The 20,489-nt window shown below is 42.8% G+C and overlaps 1 protein-coding gene across 1 annotated transcript in view; it reads right to left on the bottom strand.

Annotated features, from left to right (window-relative positions):
• The window catches only part of LOC122935721 (acetylserotonin O-methyltransferase-like), a 226,444-nt gene that overhangs the window by 173,219 nt on the left and 32,736 nt on the right, over positions 1–20,489 (bottom strand). The gene's annotated exons all lie outside the window — the stretch shown is intronic.

The following is a 20,489-nucleotide window of genomic DNA, read 5'->3' as shown; positions in this document are numbered from 1 at the left end:
ACTAACCCATACAGGGCTAAAAAGACTCCATTGACTACAGTGGAGTCCGTTCAGTTTCTGTTTGGAATCCTACATATATATATCCTGCATGCAGGATTTTTTGTCCAGTCTTTTTAAAGGAATCTGCGATGGAGGTCTGGAAGAGAGCTTCCAATGCCGATGTGAACTCGTCCTAACCACAACCACTTCCCCACCAATTTTTTTAAGAACTTGAGTGGGTGTTGTCAAAATGCGAAAGGAGAAATGTATCATACATTGCACTACTGAAATCTTTCTTCCTTCCCTCCAGTTCTCCCTCAGTACTCCGAGGGAGAAGCTGGCATAGCATTTCTAGATAAAAGTGTATGGTTTAAAGAGTTGCCAAATATAAAAAATGCCACCCGCTCTCTAGCCCAGTAGGCACTATAGCTGCTGTGTTTCTGTTTCAAACAGCAGATGTCCAGGGTTAATGTCTACAATCAGTCATAAGACTGATCACAGACATTTAACCCCTCAGATGCCGTGGTCAAACGTGACCCTCGCATCTGACCAGTGAAAATGCAAGAGCCACGGGCTCTACCGCTCATAAGAGGTTCCCCCAGCTGAGATGGGGAAAGCTGTTATGTTTCTGTGATAGCCCGGAGCCTGTTTTGTATATTTCAGTACAGGCCTGCCGGTGGCAACATTGTATTGGAATACACTGAATGCTGTGTTCTGTGATGGATAAATAAGTCATCTAGGATGACTTAAAAAACAAAATTTTAAAAAAGATTGTAAAACATTTTAATCACTCCCTTTCCCCAAAATAAAAATAAACAACTAATAATAAATAAAAATCATAGTCATCAGTGTGTCCAAAAACACCAGTAGTATTCAAATATTTATCATATACAGTGAATGGCATAATGAAAAAAAAATCTAAGTAACCTATTCACCATTTTTTTCACCCTACCCACCCCCCAAAAAATGTACTAAAAAGTAGCCAAAATGGTACCAATGAAAAGTACAGATCACCCCAAAAAATGAGCCCTCACACAGCTCTATAGACATAAATATAAAAATGTTGTAGGAGTTAGAATATGGAAATAAAAAGAAAAAGATTTTATACAGTGTGGTATCGTACTATCCCAAAAAAATTAAGGAAACGGGTGAGTTTTACAGCATATGAAACACTGTAGGGACAAAACTCACAAAACTGTGGCAAAATCCATTTGTAATTTCTTTCTAGCTCCCCACTACCGACAAAGAAAAATCACAGAAAAAACTAAGATAAAATAATCCTGCATGGTATGATATACAAATCTGCAGATGTCACTGGCCATATTATTAAAGAAAATCACAAAAATAAGATAATAATGCGCTTAATAAAGTAGATGCAAGCATTATATATGGACAAAGTCCTCACTCTGATATGATAAAATCTGAGACACTTAACCAATATATTTTGATCAAAACACATCTGAGCCCGCCTACCAAGCGCCAAGGTGGTCTCAGGTCAGGCGGGTCCTACGCTAAACCTACCTAAGCCATTGGGCCTCTATGTTCAGGAGCGCAGACATCGCACATATGGTGTGCTGCTCCTAGTTACCTCCATGTGCATCAAGCAACCAATGGGAGGAGGAGCAAGCACACCTATATGTACCACGTAATCAAGGTGCTCTATTGGATAGGAAGTGCTCCCCACTACATCATATGCAATTTTAATTGAAATAAACTAGTTTTCATCTGCAGGACCTGAAAAGGAGTACACAATGTAGTCACATGCTTCTTGGTGAATTTAACACCTTTTGGCAAGCAAGAAAATCAATTCTATGCCACCCTTGAGCTGGTGTAAATTTTCACTCTAAGTCATTTTCTGGTATAAATCCAGAGGGGGGAAAAAGCAGCCTGGTTTGAAGGTGTTTTGGAGCAGCACTTACATACAAGAAGACAAACAACACTAGTTTGTGAGCATTTGATTTCAAAGTGTGTGTTTATATTAAGTGTGTGACTTTAGATTACGTGAGGGAGTATCTGTGAGAACCTGCTAAATTACTTGTGAGCATTGCTGAGTAGCTGGGCCTGACTTTATTGTACTCTATACCAAGTCAGAGCAGTGTAGTCTAGTTTATACACTGTAACTTGCTTTTGCTACCAGGTTTATTGCTTAGCAGCTAAGAGTATACTGTGATTTCCTTTTTTATTTTTATTTTCATCTTTCTGCAGTGTGTTACACAGGTAAGTCATTAGGGTGTGGCTGTCTAATTAGGAGAAGTTAAAGGGAACCTGTCACCAGGATTTTGGGTATAGAGCTGAGGACATGGGCTGCTAGGTGGCCGCTAGCACATCCGTAATACCCAGTCCCCATAGCTCTCTGTGCTTTTATTGGGTAAAAAAACAACAACATTTGATACATATGCAAATTAACCTGAGATGAGTCCTGTGAGCGAGATGAGTCAGAGACAGGACTCATCTCAGGTTGATTTGCATATGTATCAAATCGTTGTTTTTTTTTACACAATAAAAGCACACAGAGCTATGGGGTGTCCAGGTAAAATTTTATATATTCTGACACGCGTCACTTTATATGGTAATGGCTTTGGAACACTTTTATTTATCCAAGCCATTCTGAGATTGTTTTCTCGTGACACATTGTACTTCATGATAGTCATAAATTTGAGTCAATATATTTCACCTTTATTTATGAAATTCTCAATTATCAACATTTCAATTTCTCTGCTTTTAAAACAGAAAGTGATTCCTCATAAAACATTTATTACATAACATTCCCCATATGTCTACTTTACGTTGGCATCATATTGGAAATGTCATTTTATTTTTTAGGACGTTAGAAGGCTTAGAAGTTTAGAAGCAATTCTTAAAATTTTTAAGAAAATTTCTAAAACCCACTTTTTTATGACCAGTTCAGATCTGAAGTCACTTTGTGGGGGCTTACATAGTGGATACCCCCATACAAGACCCCATTGTAGAAACTACACCCCTCAAGTTACTCAAAACTGATTTTTACAAACTTTGTTAACCCTTTAGGTGTTCCACAAGAATTAAAGGAAAATGGAGAATAAATGTCTAAATTTCACTTTTTTGGCAGATTTTCCATTTTATTCCATTTTTTTTCTTTAACACATTGAGGGCTAACAGCCAAACAAAACTCAATATTTATTACCCTGATTCTGCAGTTTACAGAAACACCCCACATGTGGTCGTAAACTTATGTAAGGGTGCACGGCAGGGCGCAGAAGAAAAGGAGCACCGTATGGTTTTTGGAAGGCAGATTTTTCTGGACTGGTTATTAGATGCCATGTCCCATTTAAAGCCCCCCTGATGCACCCCTACAGTAGAAACTCCCAAAAAGTTACCCTATTTTGGAAACTGGGAGATGAGGTGCCAGATTTATTGGTACTATTTTTGGAGGCATATGCCTTTCTGATCGCTTGGTGTTGCACTTTTTGTGATGTAAGGTGAAAAAAATAGCTTTTTGGCACAGTTTTTATTTTTTATTTTTTTACAGTGTTCACCTGAGGGGTTAGGTCATGTGATATTTTTATCGAGAATGTTGTTACGGACGCGCCAATACCTAATATGTACACATTTTTTTTTTCACTTTAACAATAATGGCATATTTGAAATAAAAAAATGATGTTTTAGTGCCTCTGTGTTCTGAGAGCTATAGTTTTTTTATTTTTTGACCGATTTTCTTATGTAGGGTCTCATTTTTTGCTGGATGAGGTGACGGTTTTATTGGTACCATTTTGTGGGACATAAACCTTTTTGAACACTCGGTGTTGCACTTTTTGTGGTGTAAGGTGACAAAAAATGTTTACAGTTTTTTATTTATTTTGTTATGGTGTTTATCGTACGGGGTCGATCATGTGATATATTTATAAAGACTGTTGTTACGGACGCTGTGATTCCTAATATGTGTATTTTTTTTCATTTTTTATAGGAAAAGGCTATTTATTTTTTGAAATTACATTATATTTTTTTATTTTTTTTATTATTTTTACATTTTTTTTTATCAAGTCCCACTTGGATCTTGAAGATCCGGTGGGGCTGATGGCTGTACTATACTTTGCAATGCTTTTGCATTGCAAAGTACAATACTATCAAATGTCCTGTAGATAGCAACACCAGGTGCTTTTGCAAAGCGCTCGGTTGCCATGGCAACCACCGGGCGCTGCCATCACAGCGCGGCAGCCCCGATGGTTGAGAGATGGAGCCCCCTCCCTCTATGAACCCCATGGATGCTGCTACCACTGCATCTAAGGGGTTACAGCAGAGTGTCAGCATATAGCTGATACTCGCTGCTGATGTCAGCGGCTCTGGAATGGAGCCGCCGACATCAAATAAAGCAGGGGGACCACATTGGGGGCAGGAGGCACAGATAGGTGGCAGTGCTGTAAAGGGGGGGCATGACCAGCAGGAGGGGGCACATTTGGGGGTCTGATGCATGCATGGGGGGAGGGGGGACCGCATCAGGGGTACAATACATGGATGGGGGGGCGGGGATCACATCAGAGGCAGGGCTCACAGGAGGGGTGGGGGGGTTGGAGGCGCACAGGAAGGGGGCAAAGATCGGGGGCACAGATCGGGGGGCTTCATTACACATTACCTGATTTCAGGCTCTGATCTGTGCGACTAACCAATCGGATCGATTTCCGGCAAGGGACCACTCTAATTGGTCCCTTGCCGGCATTACTAGACTTTATTCTGTCCCTAACAGCAACAGGGCAGGGGAAGAAGCTTTAATCCAAGCGCTTTTCAGCGCTTGGATTAAAGAACTGCCTGACGTCTATACACTTGTTAGCTGCACGGGGTATGTGCAGCTATTGCGTATATAGACGGATTGCAGTCGGGAAGGGGTTAAATAGCCAGTCTTGAGGGCAGCTCAGTCCTTTGAATCCAGAGGGGAAAAGAAACAGTCTGGTTTGATGTTGTTTGTGAGCAGCACTTATACAAGGGAGACAAACAACGCGAGTTTGTGAGCGGTGGCATGTTTGATTTCCAGTGTGTGTGTTTTTATTATGTGTGTGACTTTAGATTAAGTTAGTTGAGATTCAGGGACTTTAGGAGGGTACTACAGTATTTTAGTTGCTTATCAGTACACTGTTGCATTGTATATTTTCTTTCTGTTTTCTTTCATAATACCTATTAGTATGTGTTTAATTATTGATAAAGCAGTCCAGTGCACATCTTGTCAAATGTATGCAGTCCTAGAACAGCGTTCGCAATTTGGGTGGTAGCATGGAGGCTCGGGAACGTGAGGTAAGTAGCTGGATAACAGTTAGAAAGCATGGTAGAGGGAAGAGTGCCAGGGAGTGTAGCCCTGATCTGACACACCTCAACAAATTTACAAGGTTGGCAATTGAGAGGGATGTTAGTTCAGGGAGAGCACTGCTGTAGCCAGAGACTTCCCCTGCCAGTCAGGGGAATGTCGGCTCCAGTAAGCAGGAGACAAGGAGAGCAGGGCAGGCATGACAGGTGCTGGTAGTGGGAGACTCAATTATTAGGGGTACACATACAGCAATTTGACACAAAGACCGGGATTGTCAAATGGTGTGTTGTCTTCCTGGCGAGTGAGTTTGATATATCACAAATCAGGTTGAAAGATTACTGGGAGGGGCTGGAGAAGATCCAGCAGTCATGGTCCATATTATAACCAATGACAAAGTTAGAGGTAGGTGGAGCATCCTTAAAAATGATTTTAGGGATTTAGGTCAAAAGCTCAGAGCAAGGATCTACTGTAAGTTATTATTTTCTGAAATACTACCTATACCATGAGTCACACAAGAAAGGCAGCAGTAGATTTGGCTCAAGAACTGGGGTAGGAAGGGAGGGGTTTGGGTTCTCTGTCTTCTATAGACTTCTCTGTTGGCTACAGGCTCTATCGTAGGGATGGGCTGCACCTTAATGGGGAAGGTGCAGCAGTTTAAGGGGAGAAGATGGCTAGAAGGTTGGAGGAGTGTTTACATTATAGGAGGGGAGAATAGTGCAGATAGAGACCTATGGCAAGGTAATGAACCTGAGGAATGAGTGGAAAGAGGGACTAGAACAGTTTATAAGGAAAGGTGTAGGATTAAAATATACAAAAACCTCTCAATTGTATATACACTACCTTATTGGAATACAAGGTTAAGGAATAAGAAAAAAAAAACAATTGGGGTCAATAGAATTGTAAAATAAAAAATAATTAAAATCACAGGAGGGTAGCAAGGAAGAAATGAAAAACTATAAGGAAAAAATAGAATATGTAAAAGACAAATAAAAGCACCCAAACTAAAGACAGAAAGATTAATTGCCAAGGAAACTAAAACTAACTCTAAAATGTTCTTCAATTACATACATGGTAAAAAGTATAAATCTTGAAGGTGTTGGCCCTACACGGAGTGGTAAGGGGGGATAAGGGTGGAGTAAACTGTGAGATGAAATGCAGAATGTAAAAGTAAATAGCCGGGATCAGATGCCCTAAACCCCCGTATCCTAAAAGAATTAAGTAATATCATAGCCAGTCCCATATTTCTGATATTAACAGGGAGTGTTTCACAAAATTGGAGCTTAGCAAATTTGATGCATGTATTCAAAAAGTGTTCAAAAACAGACCCTGTAAACTATACGCTGGTAAGTTTATCATCTGTCGTGGGTAAACTGTTTGAAGGCTTTCTGAGAGATGCTATTTTGGAGTGCCGCAAAGAAAGCAAGCAACTAACGCCATATCAGCATGGCTTCATGAGGGATCAGTCATGTGAAACTAATTTTATCAGTTTCTATAAGGAGGTAAGTTCTAGACTTGACTGTGTAGAATCAATGGATGTCACATATTTTTACTTCTCCAAAGCATTTCATACTGTACCACATAAAAGGTTAGTATATATAATTGGTGATGGACGAACATCGGCCGGGACGGTTCGCAAACAAGTGTCCGCGAACCGTAAGTTCACATCAGGCGCTATTCACTTTAATGGCAGGCCAGTACAAATACAGGTCAAATACATATGTTTAAAATAACTAAAAGTATAAAATTGGATTAAAAACATGGTTACCGAAATCCCCCCTCTTAAAAAAAACATAATGATTATAGTTGAAATTCAATAACACGTGGTCATCACTGGTGTTGAATTCCTCGGAGGCCCCAACAATTATTCATTCAGCGTACAGAAAAGAACAAGTATGTGGCTGGAGGTAGATTATACGGTCATTGGATATCAATTTTACAACAGGCCAGTGGACTACAGGCCCCAAAAATTATGCATTCAGCAGAAAGAAAAGAACAAGTAGGTATGTGGCTGGAGGTAAATTACATGGTCATTGGATATGAATTTTACAGCAGGCCAGTGGACCACAGGCCCCAGAAATAATGCAATCATCGTACAGAAAATAACAAGTAAGTATGTGGCTGGAGGTAGATTACACGGTCATTGGATATTAATTTTACATGCCAGTGTACTTCAGGCCCCAAAAATTATGCATTCAGCAGAAAGAAAAGAACAAGTAAGTATATGGCGAGAGGTAGATTACACATTCATTTGATATCAATTGTACAGCAGGCCAGTGGACTACAGGCCCCCTAAATTATGCATTCAGCAGAAAGAAAAGAACAAGTAAGTATGTGGCTGGAGATGGATTACACGGTTATTGGATACAATTTTATAGCAGGGCAATGGACTACAGGCCCCAAAAATGATGCATTTAGCAGACAGAAAAGAATAAGTAAGTATGTGGCTGGAGGTAAATTGCATGCTGGAGGTAAATTACACAGTCATTGGATATCAATTTTACAGCAGGCCAGTGGACTACAGGTCCCAAAAATTATGGATTCACCATACAGAAAACAACAAGTAAGTATGTGGCTGCAGGTAGATTACACGTTCATTGAATATCAATTTTACAGCAGGCTAATGGACTAAGGGCCCCAAAATGTATGCATTTAGCAGAAAGAAAAGAACAAGTAAGTATGTGGCTGGAGGTAAATTACACGGTCATTGGATATCAATTTTACAGCAGGCCAGTTGACTATAGACTCCAAAAATTATGTGTAACGGGGTTACAAAGGTGCACTCGGTCTCCCATTAGCCGCAGACCTGCTGCTTAGCTTCGGGAGCGAGGATCTGTGCTTGACCTCGTTCCCAGGGCGGCTTTGCTAGCTGGGAGGTTCCCTGCTCCTAAGTCTGCCTTGAGTGCCGAGCTGATCACTCTGTGCTCAACTGGTTGGTCTGTCGGTCATGTGACGCTGGCTACGTCACATGATCTTCACTCCCCACTATAAATACAGGCAGCCTGCTGGCCACAGGTTGCCTGTTAATTTAGGTTCCACCTGTGATGTTGTATTTCCTGGCGTACTTACCTCCTGCTGTTTCCTGACTATCCTCTGCCTGCTCCTTGTGTACTTTGCTGCTCTCCTGGTATTCTGACCCCGGCCTCCTCCTGACGATCCTCTGCTTACTCCTTTGGTACTTCACGACTCTCCTGGTATTTATGACCCTGGCTTTTCCTGACTATTCTCTGCTTGCTCCATTTGCACTTTGTAGCTTTATTGACTCGGTCCGTTCACGTTCTGTTGTTTGTCTGTCTGTCATCCCTGCACTTAGTTCAAGCTAGCGATTGTCGTCCAGTTGTCCCCTGTCATTAGGACTTGCGAGGCAAGTAGGCAGGGCCAGGGGTAAGGATGGAGCGCAGTGGTCACTTCCCTCCCCCCTGTGTGTGTGTGTACGCGACCGTTACATTATGCATTCAGCAGAAAGAAAAGAACGAGTAAGTATGTGGCTGGAGGTAGATTTCACGGTCATTGGATATCAATTTTACAGCAGGCCAGTGGACGATAGGCCCCAATAATTATGCATTTAGCGGACAGAAAAGAACAAGTATGTGGCTGGAGGCAAATTACACGCTGGAGGTAAATTACACGGTCATTGGATATCAATTTTACAGCAGGCCAGTGGACTACAGGCCCCAAAAATTATGCATTTAGCGGACAAAAAAGAACAAGTAAGTATGTGGCTGGAGGTAGATTAGACGGTCACTGGATATCAATTTTACTGCCGGCCAGTATATTTACAGGCCCCAAAAATTATGCATTCACCGTAAATAAAAGATATATTATATATAAAGGTATATTAGACTGTCAATGCATATCAATTTTACTGAAGGCCAGTGCAAATATAGGTCAAATACATATGTTTTAAATAACTAAAAATATAAAATTGGATTAAAAACATGGCTAACGAAATCCCCCCTCTTGGAAAAAAAACCCTAATGATAATAGTTGAAACACATTGAATTCCTCCGAGGCCCAAAACATTAGGCATTCAATGGACAGAAAAGGCCTTTTATGCCTCATTAATTACATAAGACAGGAACCATTCTTTATTCTTGGTGCTGTAGGATATGTGTGGGCTGTTATGAGGAAATTCAATTAAATGTTGTCATCACAGGTGTTGAATTCCTCCGAGATCCATGCCTCATTAATTTTTCTAAATGTGAGGTAATCCACACTGTTGTGAGCTAGGCGAGTGCGCTTATTGGTCATGATCCCTCCTGCTGCGCTGAACATCCTTTCAGACAGGACACTGGACGGGGGGCAAGCCAAGAGTTCCATGGCAAATTGTGCCAGCTCTGGCCACAGGTCAAGTCTGCACACCCAGTAGTCCAGGGGTTCCTCAATTCTCAGAGCGTCCACATCGGCCATTATCCCGATGTAGTTGGACACCTGTCAGTTTAGGTGTTCCCTGAGGCTGGATCTAGAGGGCGGCTGTCGATGGGTTGGCTGCAAGAATGATCTCATATCCGAAGTGACCAACACATCTTCAAACCGCCCTCTTTTTGCATGTGCTGTTGGATGTTCTCCAAATTAGATCTGTGTGGGGCCTACAACTTGATCCGAATGTGTTAAGGGGATGAGTGAAAGACCACCTTCAACACCCGTGACGGTTGCTAAGAGTATCTGGTAATGCCCCGGAAGTATTTCAAGAATTTGTCAATGATATCTTTAGAGACTTAGGCCTCTTGCACACAACCATATAGCTTTTTCAGTAATTTGCAGTCTGCAAAAAATGGATCCGCAAAAAATATGGATGACATCCGCGTGCATTCAATTTTTTACGGAGTGGAACAGCTGGCCCGTGATAGAACAGTATTATCTTTGTCCATTATGTGGACAATAATAAGACATGTTCTATATTTGAACGGAACGGAAATGGAAGGCATACGGAGTACCTTTCATTTTTTTTCCCGGATCCATTTAAATGAATGGTTCCGTATACGGAACGTAAAAAAACGGAACATAAACGGAAAGAAAATACTTTGTGTGCAAGAGGCCTTACTCTATTCCTGTGTTGTGGTCTATCTTGATGACATTCTAATCTTCTCCTCAGATTTGGTCTCCCACCAGAAACAGATACGCCTGGTCCTAAAATGACTTAACCACTACAGGACCGCCGTACGCAGGACTGCGTCTTTGCGGCGGCCCTGTTATTCCTCCTGGACGTGCCAGGGCGTCATCTCGCGAGATACGAGATTTCCTGTGAATGAGCGCACACAGGCGCGAGCGTTCACAGGAACCGGAGGTAAACTAGCTGATCTACAGCCTGCCAGCGGCGATCGTTTTTTTTTTTTAACCCCTAAAAGGTATATTAGACGCTGTTTTGATAACAGCGTCTAATATACCTGCTACCTGGTCCTCTGGTGGTCCCTTTTGCTTGGATCGACCACCAGAGGACACAGGCAGCTCTGTAATAAGTAGCACCAAATACAACTGCACTATACCCCCCTCTGTCACTTATTAACCCCTTATTAACCGCTGATCACCACATATTAGACTCCCTGATCACCCCCCTGTCATTGATCACCCCCCTGTAAGGCTCCATATAGACGTCCGTATGTATTTTGCGGATCCGCAAAACACATACGGACGTCTGAATGGAGCCTTACAGGGGGGTGATCAATGACATATAGCCCATATAGACTACCTGATCACCCCCCTGTCATTGATCACCCCAGTGTAAGGCTGGCTACATTCAGAGGTCCGTATGTGTTTTGCGGATCCACGTATCCATGATTCGGATCCGCAAAACACATACGGATGTCTGAATGGAGCCTTACAGGGGGGTGATCAATGACAGGGGGGTGATCAATGACAGGGTGGTGATCACCCCATATAGACTCCCTGATCACCTCCCTGTCATTGATCACCCCCTGTAAGGCTCCATTCAGACGTCCGTATGTGTTTTCCGGATCCAATCCGTGGATCCGCAAAACACATACGAACCTCTATATGGAGCCTTACAGGGGGGTGATCAATGACAGGGTGGTGATCACCCCATATAGACTCCCTGATCACCCCCCTGTCATTGATCACCCCCCTGTAAGGCTCCATTCAGACATTTTTTTGGCACAAGTTAGCGGAAATAAAAAAAAAAATTGTTTTTCTTTTTTCTTACAAAGTCTCATATTCCAATAACTTGTGACAAAAAAATAAAATCTCACTTGAACTCACCATACCCCTCACGGAATCCAAATGCGTAAAATTTTTTAGACATTTATATTCCAGACTTCTTCTCACGCTTTAGGGCCCCTAAAATGCCAGGGCAGTATAAATACCCCACATGTGACCCCATTTTGGAAAGAAGACACCCTAAGGTATTTTGTGAGGGGCATGGCGAGTTCATATAAAATTTAATTTTTTGTCAAGTTAGCGGAAAGGGAGACTTTGTGAGAAAAAAAATAAAAAATCTGCTAACTTGTGCCAAAAAAAATAACTTCTATGAACTCGCCATGCCCCTCACGGAATACCTTGGGGTGTCTTCTTTCCAAAATGGCGTCACATGTGGGGTATTTATACTGCCCTGGCATTTTAGGGGCCCTAAAGAGTGAGAAGAAGTCTGGAATTCAAATGCACTCCTAAAAGATACTCATTGGAATTTGGGCCCCTTTGCGCACCTAGGCTGCAAAAAAGTCACACATGTGGTATCGCCGTACTCAGGAGAAGTTGGGCAATGTGTTTTGGGGTGTCTTTTTACATATACCCATGCTGGGTGAGAGAAATATCTCTCTATAATGACAACTTTGTATAAAAAAAATTAGAAAAGTTGACTTTTTAGAGATATTTCTCTTACCCAGCATGGGTATATGTAAAAATACACCCGAAAACACATTGCCCTACTTCTTCTGAGTACGGCGATACCACATGTGTGACACTTTTTTGCAGCCTAGGTGGGCAAAGGGGCCCAAATTCCAATGAGTACTTTAGGATTTTACAGGGCATTTTTTACACATTTGGATTCCAGACTTCTTCTCACGCATTAGGGCCCCTAAAATGCCAAAAAATAAAAAGTTCTATGAACTCACTATGCCCATCAGTGAATACCTTAGGGTGTCTATTTTCCAAAATTGGGTCATTTGAGGCTTTTTTCTATTGTCTGGGCATTATAGAACCTCAGGAAACATGACAGGTGCTCAGAAAGTCTGAGCTGCTTCAAAATGCGGAAATTCACATTTTTGTACCATAGTTTGTAAACGCTAAAACTTTTACCCAAACCATTTTTTTTACCCAAACATTTTTTTTTTTATCAAAGACATGTAGAACAATACATTTAGAGAAAAATGTATATAGAAATGTAGTTTAAAAAAAATAATTACAACTGAAAGTGAAAAATGACATTGTTTGCCAAAATTTCGGTAAATTTCGATTAATAACAAAAAAAAGTAAAAATGTCAGCAGCAATGAAATACCACCAAATGAAAGCTCTTAGTGAGAAAAAAAGGAGGTAAAATTAATTTGGGTGGTAAGTTGTATGACCGAGCAATAAAATGGGAAAGTAGTGTAGTGCAGAATTGTAAAAAGTGGTCTGGTCATTAAGGGTGTTTAAGCTAGGGGGGCTGAGGTGGTTAAAGAGAATAATCTGTATGCCAAATTTGAAAAATGAATTTTTGAACAATCCTCGCTTCCATTTCTGGGGTACATATTATCTGATACTGGACAGCAGATGGATCCTGAGAAGCTGTCGATTTTAAAGTGGCCTTGTCTATCTGCTCTAAAGGCAATTCAATGTTTCCTGTGGTTCGCCAACTACTAACACCAGTTAATGCCACACTTCTTTTATTTGACAGCTCCCATGTCAGCCTTGACCCGTAATGGACAGCTAGGCTGAGTCAGCTGCTTAAGCCTTGAAGCAGGTCTTCTCTATGGCTCCAGTACTCCATCATTCTGATGCCAATAAGAAAATGTTTCTAGTGGTGGATGCATCGTCTATTGGAGCTGGAGTGGTGCTTTGACAAAAGTCTTCCTCGGGTAAGATGACAATCTGTGGCTTCTTCTCCAGGGCCTTCTCCACTCCTGAACACAACTACTCGATTTGGGACAGAGTTGTTGGTCATCAAGATGGCATTGGAGGAATGGTGGTACCTTCTGGAGGGAACCATTCATCCTGTGGTGATCTATACTGACCGCAAGAACCTCACCTATCTGCAGTTTGCACAGAAACTTAATCCTCGACAAGCTACCATAGATGGTCTCTGTTCTTTGGCTATCTCTACTTTAGTGCTGCAGACAAGAACATCAAAGAAGATGCTGTCTTGAGAACCTTTGATTCTACCGACTAGGAGGAGGAGCCCCAACATATCATTGATCCTGCTAAAATCTCTGTCTGCCTTGCAAGCTACCTGAGATTCCATCTGGAAAAACTTTTGTTGCAGAGTCTCTCAGAAAGCAGGTCTTACTGTGGGGCCATTCATCTAAAGTGGTGGGTCATGGCGGTTAGTGAAAGACCTTCAGATTCATCGTGCAGCTGTACTGTGGCCGTCTATGCAATAAGACATCCAATTTGTCGCTGCTTGTCCGTCTTGTGTGCAAAATAAGACTTCCAAACAACGTCCAGCTAGCCTACTGTTTCATCTTCCTGTTCCTGAGGTTTCTTGCCAACAAATGGACTTTATTACGGATCTACCCACTTCCTCTAGTTTCTCCGTGATTTGGGTAGTGGTAGACTGCTTCTCTAAAATGGCGCATTTCGTTCCTCTGTTTGGACTCCAGTCCCTTCTGCTCCCTAACTGGCCTAGAAATGAATCAAGCACATTTTCTGTCTCCGTGGCTTCTCTCTGTATTGTCTGATGGAGGCATACAGTTCACGTCAAAATTCAGGAGAGCTCTCTGCAAGCTACTGAATGTATCCCTGGAATTCTCTTTGGTGTATAATCCGCAGTCCAACGGTCAAGTGGAGCCTGTCAACCAAATTCTTACCAACATTTTTGTGCCTACCCTAACTTGCATAACATGGAGCCACTATTGTTCCTGTTACTGCAGTTGGAACCTGTACCCTCTCTGTTATGGGGCAACTATTTTCACTGTTTGTGCGTGTTGATATCACCATTTATTTTTCCATTCTTCTGAGAATTCCTTATATTGACCATCCGTAAGGCCTCTTTCACACGGTCAGTATTTGGTTAGTATTTGATCCGTATTTGTAAGCCAAAAGCAGAAGTGGGTCAAAAACACAGATGAGATGCACATTTTTCCATTACATTTTATCTTTGGACCCACTCCTGTTTTTGGCTTACAAATACGGATCAAATACGTTATGCAAAATTCTGACCAAATACTGAAATACTGAATGTGTGAAAGAGGTCATTAAAGTCTTGCTTGCAGGGCTTTTTTCCTTGTAAAAAAAAAAAAAAAGATTTCAGATGTAAATAGCCAAAACTGATGCAAATTGAGCATAAGGCTTCTTTCACACGGTCAGTATTTGGTCTGTATTTTGCATTAGTATTTAATCAGAATTGGTAAGCCAAAAGCAGGAGTGAGTTAAAAATATAGAGGAGATGCAAATATTTCCATTACATTTTATCTCTGTTTTGGATCCACTCGTGTTTTTGGCTTACAATTACTGATCAAATAGTGATGCAAAATACTAACCATGTACTGGCCGTGTGAAAGAGGCTTTATGGATGCTCAAAATACAGGATTCGTTTTCATGTTTAGTTTTGGTTCTTCTGATGGATCAGAATAAAGGTGGGGGGGGGGGGAAACTCAAGTCAAGTAATGTGAACACAGCCTTACTGCTACTGGTGCTGCCCCCTCTCCATTGCTACTGGTGCTGCCCCCCTGCCCACTCTGTCACAGGGCCACTATTGGTTCTATTACTGCCACCGCTCTTGGCCCCCATCCCCACTTTGTTATGGGGCCACTATTTTCACTTTTACTGCAATTGGTGCTGCTGCCACCTTCCCCACTCTGTCATGGGGCCACTACTGTCACTGGTACTGCTACTGCTGCCACCCTTCCCACTGTGCATGGGGCCACTATTGTCACTGTTACTGCCACTGTTGCTGCTATCACCCTCCCCACTCTGTCATGGGGCTACTACTTGAATCTTGGGGCACAGCATGGTTAAGTCCACAGTGATAAATTAGATCTCATATTAACGGTGACCTGTAATACAGATGCACAGTTATTGTACAGCTAACAGAAGGGATTAAAAAGCATATTATGTTTGGACTAGCACAATATGCAATAAAAGAACAGTACTTTTTTTTCTCCAGTACTTTATTGGCGCTACCTCCATTTTTTTATTTTGTTCCACTAAGGAGCCATTTGGACACCGCTCCTGCAGGGGCACACACAGGTCTTTTGCTTTACTGCTTTTCTTCTTCTTTAACAGATTGGATTACCTATGCATCTTGGTGCACTGCACAGTAGGGTTGTCACGATACAAAAATTTAGATTTGATTTCAATATCATAAAGTATTGCGATGCTCGATACCATTCGATACCACCAAAAGAGCTGTGTGCAATCCGCATTTTATGGAACATCTGGCCCATAATCAAACAGTCCTATCCTACTGTATTTTTGGGGGGAACAAGGTGACAAAAAAATGGCAAATCAACTTTTTTTTTTTCTGTTACGGCGTTAACCGCATAGGAGATATTTTTTACTTTTTTAATAGTTTGGACTTTTCGGACACGGTAATATGTTTATTTATTGTTTATATATTTTATATGTACAATTGGGAAAGGGGGTGATTTATACTTAACATTTTTTTTTTTTTTTACTTTTTATTGAATAATTATTTTCCCCCTAGGGGCCAGAACCTGGGATCTTTTGATCCCATGTCATTTATTAGAGTGAATAGTACTTTACACTCTCCCTGCTGTCCTGTGCATAGTACACACAGAAGCAGGGATCTCACCATGGCAGCCAGAACTTCAGTAGTGTCCAGGCTGCCATGGTAACCAATCAGAGCTCCGATCACAGCGCGGCACCTGAGGGGTTAACTGCTGCTGATCGCAGCTCCCTGTCCCAGAGGCCGGGTGCCGGCTATGTGTTTCTGCCGCCGGCACCCACCTGCTGTATTTGTATTAATGGTTTAGTTATCATTATTAGTGGCGCAGTGGCCCCAGCCACTCCCCTCCACTGCCCCTCTTTCTCTTCATTGGTGGCAGCAGCAGAGCCAGCACAGGGGGGATGGAGAGACTGCTTCCTTCTCCCCTGTGCTGCTGAGGGAACATGGCGCACGCTGAGAGCAGCTGCTGAGTAAATGGCAAATAATTCGATACCCAGTGCAACCCTACTGCACAGTGATGAAGCCAACAATAAATTACACCTACCTGTAATACTGACGGCATAGTATCTACAGAAAGGATTAACTACTGTATGAATGTGGGTGCACTAGAACATAATGCACATGGCAATACACTCTCCCTGCAGTTTAACTTCCAAGCCGTCACACTGATATTGGGCCACCAAGTGGGATGAGTATCATTAGGTAGATAGGCCTGGATATACTTGATTTATTGCGATTTGTGACAAATTAATTCAGAACTTGTCAAAGTTTGGCGAATAGACCGAATCTATTTTTTTTAAACTTCGCTCATCTCTTGGTTGAGGACAACACGGTCCGTTGTGTTAAAAAAACTCTCAAATATGAGGTAAGAGACAACAAAGAAAGCATACTGGGACAGTGTGAGCCACTGTTCCTGTATGCCTGCCCAAAGGTCGATGGGGTCAGGGAACACGTTATGTGTTAGGGAAAGGACACCGTTATTTAGAGAATGAGACAATTTAATTGGCCAGAAGTCTGAATATCATACAGCAGAATTAAATCTTGGCAGGTGGCTCTGCAGTGGAAAAAAAAAACTGTTCAATCATGTAACAACAAGCAAACTGAACTGTCTGCTGTGGCTTTTGATAGCAGCTGTGGCTATTGTAGCAGAGACAGCTGGAAAAGGGTTAATAATATTTGGGTGAAGGCATAGAGGTACACCACATTTGAGGACCGACAAGAGTGATTTTTTATTTATTTTTATGCAGAGGAACCCTTGCTTGCCTGGCCAAGATTCCCACCACACCAATAGTGCCCTGGTCAGAGCCAATAATTTATTTGTATGCGCCAATGCGGTGGTACTCTTGCTTGCTTGGTAAAAATTCCCAATCGCACCAACTGGGCTAAAGCCCAGAAGAATAAATTTTGGGTGAAGGAGCGGAAGTGCATCACATCTGCGTACTGGCAATGGTCCTTTTTTTTTTTTTAAATGCGCCAATGTGGCGGTACTCTTGCTTGGTTGGCGAAAAGTTCCACCTACACCACCGGGCTAGAGCCCAGAATAATTATATTTTGGTGAAGGCATGGAAGTACGCAACACTTGATGAAGGGTGCAGCCACTGGGAGCGTATGGGCAATGTGTGAGTGTGGCGGCCTGATGGGTGTAGCAGTTGGTACTTGCGTTTCTGCAGCTCCCTGGGCTGACATGCAGTGACAGGGTGGATAGCAACGGATTCCTTCGGGCCACACTCTGGTATTGAGGGAAGGGGCACACTCTAGTATTTAAAGTGCAGGGAGGGCAGGGTCCATAATGTTCATGATGCCAGCACCCTTGGGTGCAAATGAGGTGGTAAAATATAGAGCAGTCCGTTTGAATAAACAAATTGAACATTTACTGAGAATCACTTGCCTTGAGGTAGATGTACAGATTATTGTAATGCATAGCATTAGTTGCAATTCATTCAATGGGCATCACAAGTTAGTTGTATTTGTAATTGTCATAACAGGTCCTTAGTGAAGTATTGACTCTGGTCACTCTCAGGATATTGTAACTTCTAGTTGACTGTCATCCAGGTGTTGAGTATACATCAATAAACTTCTCTGGCCAGGATACAAATATCTTCCTTAGATTACTCACAATTTTTATTTGTGGTCGGGGCTACCCCTGAACTGGGACCCTAACCAGTAGTTAACTAAACGGTTTGATTTGTGCCGTAACCGCAACGTCGTAGAGATGACTGAAGGAGGCCATCCCCTGGTGAGATGATGAAAAGGAGGGTGGGAAGGGTGGGTGTGTTGAGCAGACGTAGGATGTAGGGGAGGGGGAACAGAGCCTAAATAGTGTGGCATAGCCCCTCCCACAAATACAGGCCAATAAATCGGCCTTAAAACTTGTGGTCGGGGCTACCCCTGAAATGGGACCCTAACCAGTAGTTAACTAAACGGTTTGATTTGTGCCGTAACCGCAATGTCGTAGAGATGACTGAAGGAGGCCAAAAAGCAAGCTACCAGAAAACTTTATTAACGAACCGCATTCATAGTACAAGATTCTGACAGGCGTGAGACATTTCAACGTACGGGTGAGGTATGTATCGTGAATAACAGGAGGAGTGCCAGCGCCCTAACTTCCTGATGACATGAGCAGGAACTCGGTTCTTGGATGCTGCAGAAGCGGCGCCAATCCGAAAGGAGTGGCCGCAGACGGATGCCGGGTCTAAGCCTAGGTTGGCCATCAGGGAGCGGACATGTGAAACAAATTGGGAGCTCGTGAGGTGTGCTGCATTGAAAGGCAAAAGTGGCCTCTAAGGTGATGAACTGTCAATACTGCTTAACAACTTGTGTAACACTTGAACGGGGCACCAGCGGTGAGTGGTTGGGTAGTACGTGATCTGGGTAGGAGGGCCTGTCTGTGAAGTTTTGGTGCACACGAGCGAGAGAATGAAATTGTCAGTGTCAGTCTTCAGTTGTCCGACAGTCAGATACCTGCGGCTGCTACGGGCTGAGGTAAACTCCCCTGGTCTCAGGAAGCCATAGAAAGCCAGGTATATGGCTGCTTTTATCACTAAACTTTGCTGGGCTCCGAAAGGGCTACGGTCTAACATGTCAGACAACTGACAAAATATTTGCCCGGTGACGGCCTGGCGGCCCGGCCGCGTGTTAGGATTGCATTTCTCAAGTCCCCTAAGTGTAGCCTTGACTACGTGAATGGAGAACAGTGAGGGAGCTACTGGTTGACTGGAGGCTCGGAAATGCTGCACACCGGCTAAGTAAGACTTAACTGTGGAGTGCGACAAATTCAACTCAGAGTGACAATAACCAATGAAGGCCAGGATGTAGTCGGTGAAATCGAGGACGCCTTGGGGAAATTTGTCTTGAAATTTAAGGAATGTTCTCCAACCTGTTTGATAAGCCCTGGCCGTGTTGGGTGACAGGGACTTGGCCAGTAGAGAACGAGCTGCAGCTAAGTGAGAGTTTATGTCCAAACCAGAGAAGGGAACGGAGGGACTGTGGCTCCGCTGGCGTCTGCGTCGGGAGATACCTGCGAGAAAAGGCCAAAATTAGCTCTAGACAGCGCATCAGCTGCGACATTCTTCTGTCCTGATATATGTGAGCACGTGTAGCGAAACTGGTATTGTAATGAAAGAAGCACTAGTCGTCTGAGGAAGGGCAACACCTGCGGGGATTTAGACGACCCATTGTTTAGGACATCCATAACTGCTGCATTGTCGGAAATGAACAATACCGTGTGACCGGTCCACTCATGACCCCACACATGAGCGGCTGCGACCAAGGGGTAAATTTCACAGGAAGCTGAAGACTGAAGAAACCCTTGCAGTGTCTTGACTTCGTCAGGCCATACGTCCGCTAGCCAATGTGTGCCAAAAATGGCTGCGAATCCAGAACTGGGAGCTGCATCAGAGAAGACTATAGGGGAACTATTGGACACCACCGGGATGAGGAGAGAAATACCATTCCAGCTACTGAGAAAATAGTCCCACATGGCTAAGTCGGCTACTATTTGATCGTCAAGGTAAACGATGCTGTCTTGGGAGGGAGCTGAAGGAAGGAGAGCTAGTAGTCGTGACACGAATGGCCTGCCTTGGGGCATGACTCGCATAGCAAAATTTAACATGCCTAAAAGAGACTGTAATTCAACTTTTTTAATGGTTCTGGTCTGCGTGAAATTGTGGAGGGTGAACCTAATCCTGTCCAGTTTGTCTTCCGGTAACTTAGTGACCATGTTTACTGTGTCCAAAATGATACCTAAGAAAGTAATAACTGGGGACGGACCTTCGACCTTTTTTGGGGAAACGGGAATGTCAAGTTGGTGAAAACAGTTCAGCAGCTACTGCAGTGCTATCGGATTGGACTCGGGGCGTTCCAACAACAGAAAGTCGTCTAAGTAATGAATAACAAAACTACAATGGAACTCGTTGACTAGTATCCAGTGGAGAGCCTGGGCCAGTTTGTCAAACAACCAAGGA

The sequence above is a fragment of the Bufo gargarizans genome, chromosome 4, assembly GCF_014858855.1.
Source record: "Bufo gargarizans isolate SCDJY-AF-19 chromosome 4, ASM1485885v1, whole genome shotgun sequence".
In the NCBI taxonomy this organism is placed as follows: Eukaryota; Metazoa; Chordata; class Amphibia; order Anura; family Bufonidae; genus Bufo; species Bufo gargarizans.
This window is presented reverse-complemented; position numbering and strand designations above follow the sequence as displayed.